A 10,193-nucleotide genomic window follows, 5' to 3' on the forward strand; every position below is an offset into this window, starting at 1 on the left:
AAAGGTTTTTTTTTTTTTTAAGAATTGAAGCATTTTCCATGCAATTAGTCCGTATGGTTACTGAAGATTTCAAGATTCATAAACAATACAAAAGTACCATATGAGTCATACATTATACTACAAGATTTCAAGAAATGAGGGTGAGTAAATAATAACAGAATTTTCATTTTTCAGGTTAACTAATTCTTTAAGAGCAAGAATGTGTCTTAAGTAGTTATGCTGACGTAATTTAAAAACACAGACAGGAACTATGGTGGCATGTCCTGGTGAGCCTCATGTGTTTTTCTTGTTGGTTTTGCTTTGTTGGTTTCCAATGAAGCAGCCACTTCACCATCTGCTCCTGCATTCAGAGGAACACGAGCCCTGAAGTCTGAAACTGAGGCCTGGGATGTGGGGTCGCAGAGGACGTTGCCGGACAATGGTTCGGCCAAATGACCTTCTCCCACTTAAAAAAAAAAAGCCCCAGCACCAACAGCCTGGACTCATCTCCTAATGGCCTCACTTCTATTACTAGACGAAAAAGCCCTCACCAGTGCTTGTTCATCAAACTGTGTCCAAGACACAGAATGCATGCAAACAATGGCGAATAAAATGTTCAGTCAAATTAGCGAAACAGCCTCACTAGAGACACATTTGACAATACCTCTGAGATACCGCGTGTCTACAGACAGAGACAAAAGAAGTGTTTGAGATTTGGAAGTACAATAGCTTGTTTAAAAAACAGTATCCTCCTAAATTTGCTGGCACGATTTGACTTTCCTAATGAGAACACAATCGGTCAGTACAAATTGTTTTTATTTGAATCGGCTAGTGAACATCTGTTTGGAACAGTGCTGAGGGAAAGATAAACGTTACTTATAATTTAAAGTTATTCAGCTACACTCTTAAAAATAAATGGTTTTTTGTCTAAATGGTTCCATAAAGAACCTTTAACATCTGAAGAACCTTTCTGTTTCACAAAAGGTTCTTTGGGGCGAAAGAAGGTTCTTCAGATTACAAAAAGGTAAGAAAGAGATGGTTCTTTAAAGAACCTTTGACTGAATGGTTCTTCGTGGGACCAAAAATGGTTCTTCTATGGCATCGCTTGAAGAACCTTTTGAAGCACCTTTATTTTTAAGAGTGTATAGTCAAGCTGCTCTTAAAAAAAGAGTAGTTAGAATCTAAAACGATACTTGCAAAAAATGCTACAAATGTATAAGATGTAAAAAATACTTTACATATAAGATGACAATCAAAAAAATGGGAGTCTTTACCGTGATTAGACAGAAAGTGAGAGTTTTACAGTTGCATTTACCATCTGGCATCCATCTTTAAAGCAGCCTCAATCAGACGTAAATCACTCGTCTTGTAATCCAGCTGTCGGATCGAGATTGGATCATGTTTTCAGTGTTTTCTCAGAAACAGCGGGTGTTGAGAAGCTGACACTTTAACAGTGCTTATAGGTGCCCATTACATTTCAAAATGGCCGCTAGAGATTTGAGAAGCAGCCAGCATCAGTTAAATTACCAACAGACCCAGGAATCCCAAAAGTAAACGTGTTCAACGTAGAAAAATAACTCTAGGCAGAAACTGAATGATTACATCTAAACTCAACAAGAGTAATTTGACAGAATCATTTGTCAACATTTTTCATTTATTTGTGCAGATGCCTGTACAGTCTCTTCTTCAGATGTTATATACCAACTCAAAACACAGCTCAATTTCAGACTTGAACAACTGCAATCACCTCTATAACAACCCAAATAGTGTCAGAATACATCACTGCAGAGCAATGTCCAAAATACAAAATGGTTGCCAAGTTTTGAAGAAAACAACATGACCAAAAATGTTTTTCTAAGTTAACAGTCTGAAATGCCACAAACATTACAACAATAAGAATACAGAGCATGTTCTCTGCTATTTGTTTTAAAGACTCAACTTTGCATAAGAAAATGGCAGGTTTAAAGTTCAGTCAAAAGCATTTTCACAATTTTGGCTTGATTGAAAATTCGACGCCATTTAAGGGCGCCTTACAGTTCTGTTCAAACAAAATGAACACCTTAAACACCCTTTTCATCTAAATCTCATGCAATCATTGTCCATAATTATGCATGTAATGCCGTTAAGGGTTAAATGACTGTAACAGGGTATAGACCACTTGTCGCTGCATGCGGAGGAGATGAGAGCAGTGGTGATTGTGTTCAGAGCATCACGGGAAGGCAGAGTTCTGCTCTAATGAACATGCAGCACCTGCTTTCAATTTGCGGCATCTTGGCTGAGCAGGAGGAAGTTCCTCCTCCCTGATTATATCACAGAAATGTGCTTTTAATGTGTCTGTCCTCCATTTCAGCACTGAGAGGGAAATGTAATGCTCTGTAATGAGCCTCATTTTTCTTTGCTTGTTGTAGAGAGGACAGACAAAAGCACTTCAGCTCAGAGGTGCGTGAGGCCTGACCACAAATAAGTTTAAAAATAAGTTTATAGACCCAATATTAGCCTAAATGTGTCAACAACAATCATTATAATGCAATATAATACAATGTCATGTATTGATATAAATGTATATATAATCTATAATATAATGTAATAATTTTCCTCAATTTAGGAATATTTTATGCTATTATTTTTTATAAAAAGTGTTGCCAATATTGGTAATACATTTACAAATCATTAATAGAACAGAACAGAACAGAATAGAATAGAACATGTTTTTCCAAAAATGGTTGACTTTTTATGATTATGTTTTAAGAAAAATTTAGGATTATATTTATCAAAATATATTATAAATTATTATTAGCATTTTTCCTAAATTTGTTGCCATTTATGGTCATTTTTGAAACAGAGAATTATAATATATTATGTCAGAAATTCATTGACTTTTTTGTTAATACATTTATAAATAATAGAATTGAATAAAATTTATTTCCCCCCGAAATTGGTTGACTTTTTATTATTTAGGAAATTTAGGATTATTACATTATATTACATATTATACTATATTAGTATTTCTTCAGATATTCATTTTCTTTTTTGGTAATACATATATAAATAATAGAATTGAATAGAATTTATCCCCAAAAATATATAGTTATCTTGACTTTTTTAAAGGGTTACTCCACCCCAAAATGAAAATTTTGTCATTAATCAATTACACTCATGTCGTTCAAAACCCGTAAAAGCTTCGTTTCATCTTGGAAATACAAATTAAGATATTTTGGATTAATTCTAATAGCTCTCTGACCCTCAGCAATGTAATTAACACGATCAACGTCCAGAAACGTAGCAAGGAGATCAGTAAAATAATCCATTTGACATCAGGGGTTCAACCGTAATTTTACGAAGCTACGAGAATACTTTTTGTACGCAAAGAAAAAAAAATAACGACTTTATTCAACAGTTGGTCTCCTCCACGTCACCGTAGTGCCATTTTTGAGAGTATCCACTGAACGCAAACAGCGTATGCTGTTCTGTGTCAGCCGCACCACATGGATATGTTGTTTTCGTTCAAATCAAAGCGTAAATAAACATAGAAAACGTATCGACATGACGCGGCTGACACAGAATAGCATACGCTGTTTACGTTCAGTGGATACTCTCAAAAATGGCGCTACGGTGGAGGAGACGAATTGTTGAATAAAGTCATTATTTTTGTTTTCTTTGCGTACAAAAAGTATTCTAGTAGCTTCGTAAAATTACGGTTGAACCCCTGATGTCACATGGATTATTTTAACGATCTCTTTGCTACGTTTCTGGACGTTGATCATGTTAATTATATTGCTGTCTATGGGAGGGTCAGAGAGCTGTCAGAATGCATCAAAAATATCTTAATTTGTGTTTCGAAGACGAACAAAGCTTTTACGGGTTTGGAACGACATGGGGGTAAGTGATTAATGACAAAATTTTCATTTTGGGGTGGAATAACCCTTTAACTCCTACTCAGCATTAGAAATGTATTGTCAATTAAAACTGACTTCATACACTGGTTGCTATGTTTCCACCAACAACAAGCAAAACATGAGCCGAGACGTGCACTCACCCTGCTGGGGAGCTAAACCTGATGCCATGCGCCCCATCTTGGCCTGCCACAATCTTTACCGACTGTCAGTCTCAGGACAACATTCCCCAAATTACTTACTCAAATCCCTTCATTCTCACTGATGGCCCATAATCAGTGTATTTAATGTCAACTCTTTGTCACATAAGATGATTTATGTTCCTTCAATGGCTCAGATTTGGAAGATCAAGACCTTTAATCTTCAATCTTGTTCTACTTGGTTTTATAATACGTGGAGAAAGCAATTCAGTAGCATTCCCATTACCAATCCTGAATACACAGCTAATTTTAAATGAGGTCCAATTGTTATATGACATCTACCAGCAGGGGCCAACAGGAGGACATGCTAACCAGACTAAACCTTGACCCTAATGCGTTTCAGCTGTACTGCCTCAAACAAGCAAACAATGAGCCCCCTCAGCCCCGACATCAGGGTCCATGGAGATGGGGCAAAATTCTAAATATGCACTTGACAAATATCTGCCGTCTGCAGAATGGAAGTGTGGTGTGGGAGTTTCTGGGGCAGAGCGTTTACGTCTTTTGTTTTATTGAAAGAAGGAAAAAATGCATATTGGGGGGCTGCCAGAATCAGACACGCAATGCTGCAAAGTAAACGTCTCGCCATCACTTAAAGGACCTTTTTTTCCCCCTCTCCCAAGCACAGTTTCAAAGAAAATTCAAATAAAAGATCCATTGGGTGACTGCAGAAAAAATAGCATGGGAAATCGAACAGAAATAAGGCATTCAGAATGTTTTAAATGTGGCCAAGTTACCCTTTCAAACAATAAGTTTTTTTTAATCTGACTCTAACTCTGATGTGTGTATGATATCAGATTTCAAACCAAACAAGATTCAAGATACCAATTCAAACAATTCATCAAGCGATTCACTGGAAAGCTCTAATGTGTATGTTAAGAATTTCAGTGAATAAGAACTTACATTTTTGTCTTTTTCTCACACAAAGCTATATGTCTTCATTAGACTTATAATATAGAGCCACCATTTTTTGGTATTATTATGGAGTTTTTAGTGATTTTTTTTAGCTTAAAAGCTTCAGTCCACATTTATTGTAATTGGATGGAAAAGAAGAACACAAAAGAAAATATTTTGAAGAATTAAAAATACTTTTGAAAAAGTTATTTTTCCATATAATGGAAGTGAATGGTGTCCAAACTGACTTTCATTGTATGGACGTAAAAAAAAATATATATATATATATTTTCAAAATATCTTCTTTTCTGTTCCACAAGAAGAAAGAAAGTCACACCAATTTGGTTTTCACTTTTGGGTGAACTATCTCTTTATGTGGCAAATTTTGATATGTGGCAAAATTTCAGCTGTGTGCATTAAGCATTAAAACGCAGCCTAGAAGTATTAACACATTTTCCTTTGGCTTGCACACATCTGCTACTCCAAGGAGTAATAAAGAATCGAAAAAGCAGACTGAACTTAGACAAAAGTGTTCTCTCTTTGTTCAGAGCTGCTCCTAAACCTGGTCTGGGTGAAGCGATTAGACCTGGTCTATAGGGGGTCTCTCATGCAGACCTGACAGGAACCAGCTGAGACTCCATGAGAAGTGTTAAACTGATAACTACCCCCAACACAGAGACCCCCCAGCATACAGTTTACACAGGATGGACTTTCCCTTATCTGCTCTGCATCTGATGTGTACTTAAAACACTGGAAACCATCTCATTAAAATATGCGGTTGAGTTCTTTTTCACATTCACTTGAGCTAACCTTCAAGACACTTTCGCTATTTCATATTCTTGCCTTGTTTATAGAGCAAAACCAACTGTAGCACAGTGTGAAAATGTACCTTAAGGAGCATTGTTTCTCTGATTTGACACTTAACTACTTTTGTGGTTGTAACTGAGTGTAATGTGGTTGATTTAATCATACTAAATAATATTTTGACTTGGATAAAAACAGTAAATTTAGATGTTTCCAAATAAAGAGCATGTTTAGATGACCCGAAACTGGACTTATTTGAACAAACTTGCCATTTGTTTAATTTTCCTGAAATGTTTGCTTTACTTTTTTCCTGATCAATATATAGATATATAATCATGTATTTTAATATATTTATAACAATACATATGCATCTGATATCAGAAAAACATTAAGTGGTCTACTGGAAACATCCAACTTGGATGTCAAAATTTTTAGTGAATAAGAACATAAAAATTTTAATTTAAGTCTTTTTCTCACACAAAGCTATCCTTTGTCTTGATTAGACTTATAATAGAGCAATAGCCGTATGCACCACTTTTTGGTACTTTTATGGTGTTTTTGTGTCATTTTTTAGTCCATATTGTATTATAGTTAATGAAAGTAAAAGGGGTCTAAAACTGAATTTCATTGTATGGACAAAAAAAAAAAAGAGACATTTTTCAAAATATCTTCTTTTCTGTTCCACAAGAAGAAAGAAAGTCACACAAATTTAGCTTTCATTTTTGGATGAACTCCAAGTGATCCACTGGTAAGATCCAACTTGGACGTCAAGATTTTTTGCGAATAAGGACTTCAATATTAGTCTTTCCTCACACAAAGATATAATTTGTCTTCATTAGACTTATAATATAGGGCAATAGCCGTACGCACCACTTTCTTTGGTACTTTTATGGTGATTTTGAGCTTCAAAGCTTAAGTCCACATTTATTGTAATATAATTTTAATATATACAACATACACTCTTAAAAATAAAGGTGCTTAAAAGGTTCTTTATAGCAATGCCATAGAAGAACCATTTTTGGTTCCACAAAGAAGCATTCAGTCAAAGGTTCTTTAAAGAACCATCTCTTTCTTACCTTTTTATAATCTGAAGAACCTTCTTTCACCACAAAGAACCTTTTGTGAAACAGAAAGTTTCTTCAGATGTTAAAGGTTCTTTATGGAACCATTTAGACAAACAGGTTATTTTATGGCATCGTGAAGCACCTTTATTTTTAAGAGTGTATAAACAATTTTGTGTACTATATACACAATAAAATATTATAATTCTATAAACATGTCACTACATGTCACTAATGCGTCACTATTTCAGTAGTGTTTGTTTCCATTAACTGCATTGCCTCACATTTCCCCCAAAAAGACTGAACGGTTGAGCGACTTGTTTCAAAGTCTGATAGAGAGTGATTTTGTTTTTATTTGCTTTGCAGCTGCAGAGACCAGCAGAGGGAAGCCTTTCATCCCTTTATATCTTTCCTCTTTTCAAAGACGACAAAAAGTTGTCCTCTGATTCCTAACACACATCTCAGCTTCTCAGTTTGAGCGTAATAAACTCTGCTTCTGAGGCCAGCGTGAATCAGACCTCAGTGTTTGTTTTGCTAGGATTGAGTGCTAAGACACACCTGCTTCTAGATGCCTATCGATGAATGCACACTCATTCTGATGACTTGAAGTTTGAGAATGGCTCGTGGTAAATGTATATTGTTTCGTGGGTTTGTGTTTCTTTGACTGCTTCCCTTTTTTGTAAGAATTGAATGTTCAGTATATTTGTAATAGCTGAAATCAAGAATGGATGTAAATAATCTCCCTATGAACTGTTGGATCAACAATAGTCCATCATCACATTCATTAAAGTTTGTATTAAATGGAAATTAATACCACAAAATCTAAAGAAACAACCTACACGGATGAGAGATGGAAACCCACTATACCACTAATGTAAAGGAAAAATCGTCAAACGCAATTTTAAACGCAGTATTTTTATCATGTAATCATATACAATTACATACAGCCAGCTGTATGAGAAACACTATTCATTTAACAATATAAATTGTCATCTGGTTTATTTGTTAATGTGCATACATATTACTATATTCAATTAATATTTGTAATAAATTATAAATGTATTTTAAAATCTACTTTATATTTTAAAAATACATTTATTTTATATTATAATTTTATTATTTTTTTATCATTTTTATATTATATAATTTCTTATAAATATTTTAACTTCCAATAAATAAAACCATATACATTATTAACCATGCAAATAATATATTACTTTTTGGTCAATTAAATACAGTAATATCAAAATTAAAAAATATATAAATATATAATAAGCACATCTAATATAATATAATAATAAAAAATGTAAATGTATTTATAAAAATATATATTTTTTAAAATAATTTATTTTATTTTATTCAGATTTTATTCTTATATGATATCACAACTTCTCAATTTTTATCATTTTAAAATGTTTGTGTTATATAATCTATTAGAATTTTTAACTTCCAATTAATAAAATAATATCAATTATTATGGCTAAGATTAGCCATATTATTAATGTAAAACTTTTACTAAAATAGTAGCTTTGGGTAATGCAGTAAACATTAACATTACTACAAATAATATTACTACAACAAATACTATTACAAAAATCACATTATAAATTGAAATATATTGAAAATATATTGAAAATTAAACTTTTTTTCCCCCTGGATAGCATAAGTAAAAATAAATAGTATGTTTTAAAATCAAACTGGAATGGCATTGTGCATTACTAAATTGTTGACTCTTATTTATGCAGATTGTTCATGCATAAACCCATGTTCTCTCATTTCCACTTATAGAAGGCACAAGTGAAGAGTGGCACAACTTACCCCACTCCCCTAAACTAATTTTCTGCTTAATAGATGCAGTGAGATGTAAATAAACAAAAATATAAAGTGATTTATTCACCGTCCTGCGTCACGCATTCGTCTTCAGTTGTCCGTCAGCTCTCCGTGAGAACAAAGTAAAGGAAAACGTTTCTCTGAAACAAGAAACCTGAGGATGTGAAACGTGCCCTCTGCCATCTAATGTGATACAAGTTGCCGAGTTGTTGCTTAGGTCAGTAGTGATGTTTAGTAATCTTTTCAACATCCTCCTGCTCACTTACACTTTGAAAAGGCCAAGGGTTGAGATCAACAATGTGAACATTAATACAAGGTTTACAAATATCACCGGACGCCTCAAAACCAGAAAAAAATCAACAACAACAACGTTGGAAGAATCTGATCGCTTAAAAGCTGAAATGTTTGATCTCAGCTCAAAAGGGATCAGTAAAGTACTCTTAGTAGTCATTTATTTAAACAACAAAGAAAATACTTCTGTAGTTTAATGGGGATGATTGTTACTCCACCTGATACACTGTTTGTTATCCGTGCCAAAGTCACTCCTGTGACTAAATATTGGAATTGTGAGGCGTTTGAAGTGCCACTGAAACATAACAGGCTCTCTGTGACATCAAAAACATATAATTCATGTTAAGTTTGTATACTATTTTGTTTCACATGCATGTTGTTTGCACCCTGGCTGGCTGCTTGATAACTATCAACAGCCTCTAAAGTTTACGGGCTGTTAAGGGGGTTTGGTGCTGCCGAGTCTCTCAGCGTGAGGCTCTGAAGGCAGCCTATTAAAAGTGTAACACAGTATCTACACTGACTCTCTTTGAAAGGTACTTCAGCAGCTACTGTTTTATGGACGCTCACATGCCTCGGTCTGTGTCGTTGTTTGTCTTTGCATTGTTGCAGTTTGGACAAGAACTTTGTAAAAAAAAATTACTAGCAATTTCTGATAGGAAAATTGTTTCTACAACTTATTTTTTCAGGGTACAGCTTCTAATATTGAAGGTGTTCACATGTGTGCTGGACACGTGTTTGGCAGTTTTCCGTCACACTTTTTTAATTATATATGTCAACAAAACTAATTTAAGCATAAGCTTCAGATCTTAAAGATCACAAAAAACATTCAATAAAGTGTGTTCAAACTTTCACCTGGTAGTGTTAAGTATACAATTCAAGCACACCCTATATAGGGAATCAGTAGAATCGTATAAAACAGAGGGAATCTGATACACGACTGGTCAGGAAATACAGCAGCGCCAGTTAAGCGAAAGTCGAGCTCCAGAAAAACTTGACATGAAACAAACAATAACAAATCGAACCATTGAGAAACAACAATACTGAGATAACAGCAGGAGCTCCACTTTCTCCACTCCTCTGAGAAAAAGATGCAGAGGAAGACAGAAACAAGAGTCTGAGTCCGACTGTCACCGCTGAATCTCTGCCAGAACATTTGAGGAACTTCACTGAAGACGCGGTCTGTTGGAGAAGAGGGTCCGGCCCCACTCCCTCCTCCTCCTCCTCCTCCTCCTCCTCCTCCTCCT

This window comes from Sinocyclocheilus grahami, unplaced genomic scaffold, assembly GCF_001515645.1.
Source record: "Sinocyclocheilus grahami isolate Dianchi unplaced genomic scaffold, SAMN03320097.WGS_v1.1 scaffold1091.1, whole genome shotgun sequence".
In the NCBI taxonomy this organism is placed as follows: domain Eukaryota; kingdom Metazoa; phylum Chordata; class Actinopteri; order Cypriniformes; family Cyprinidae; genus Sinocyclocheilus; species Sinocyclocheilus grahami.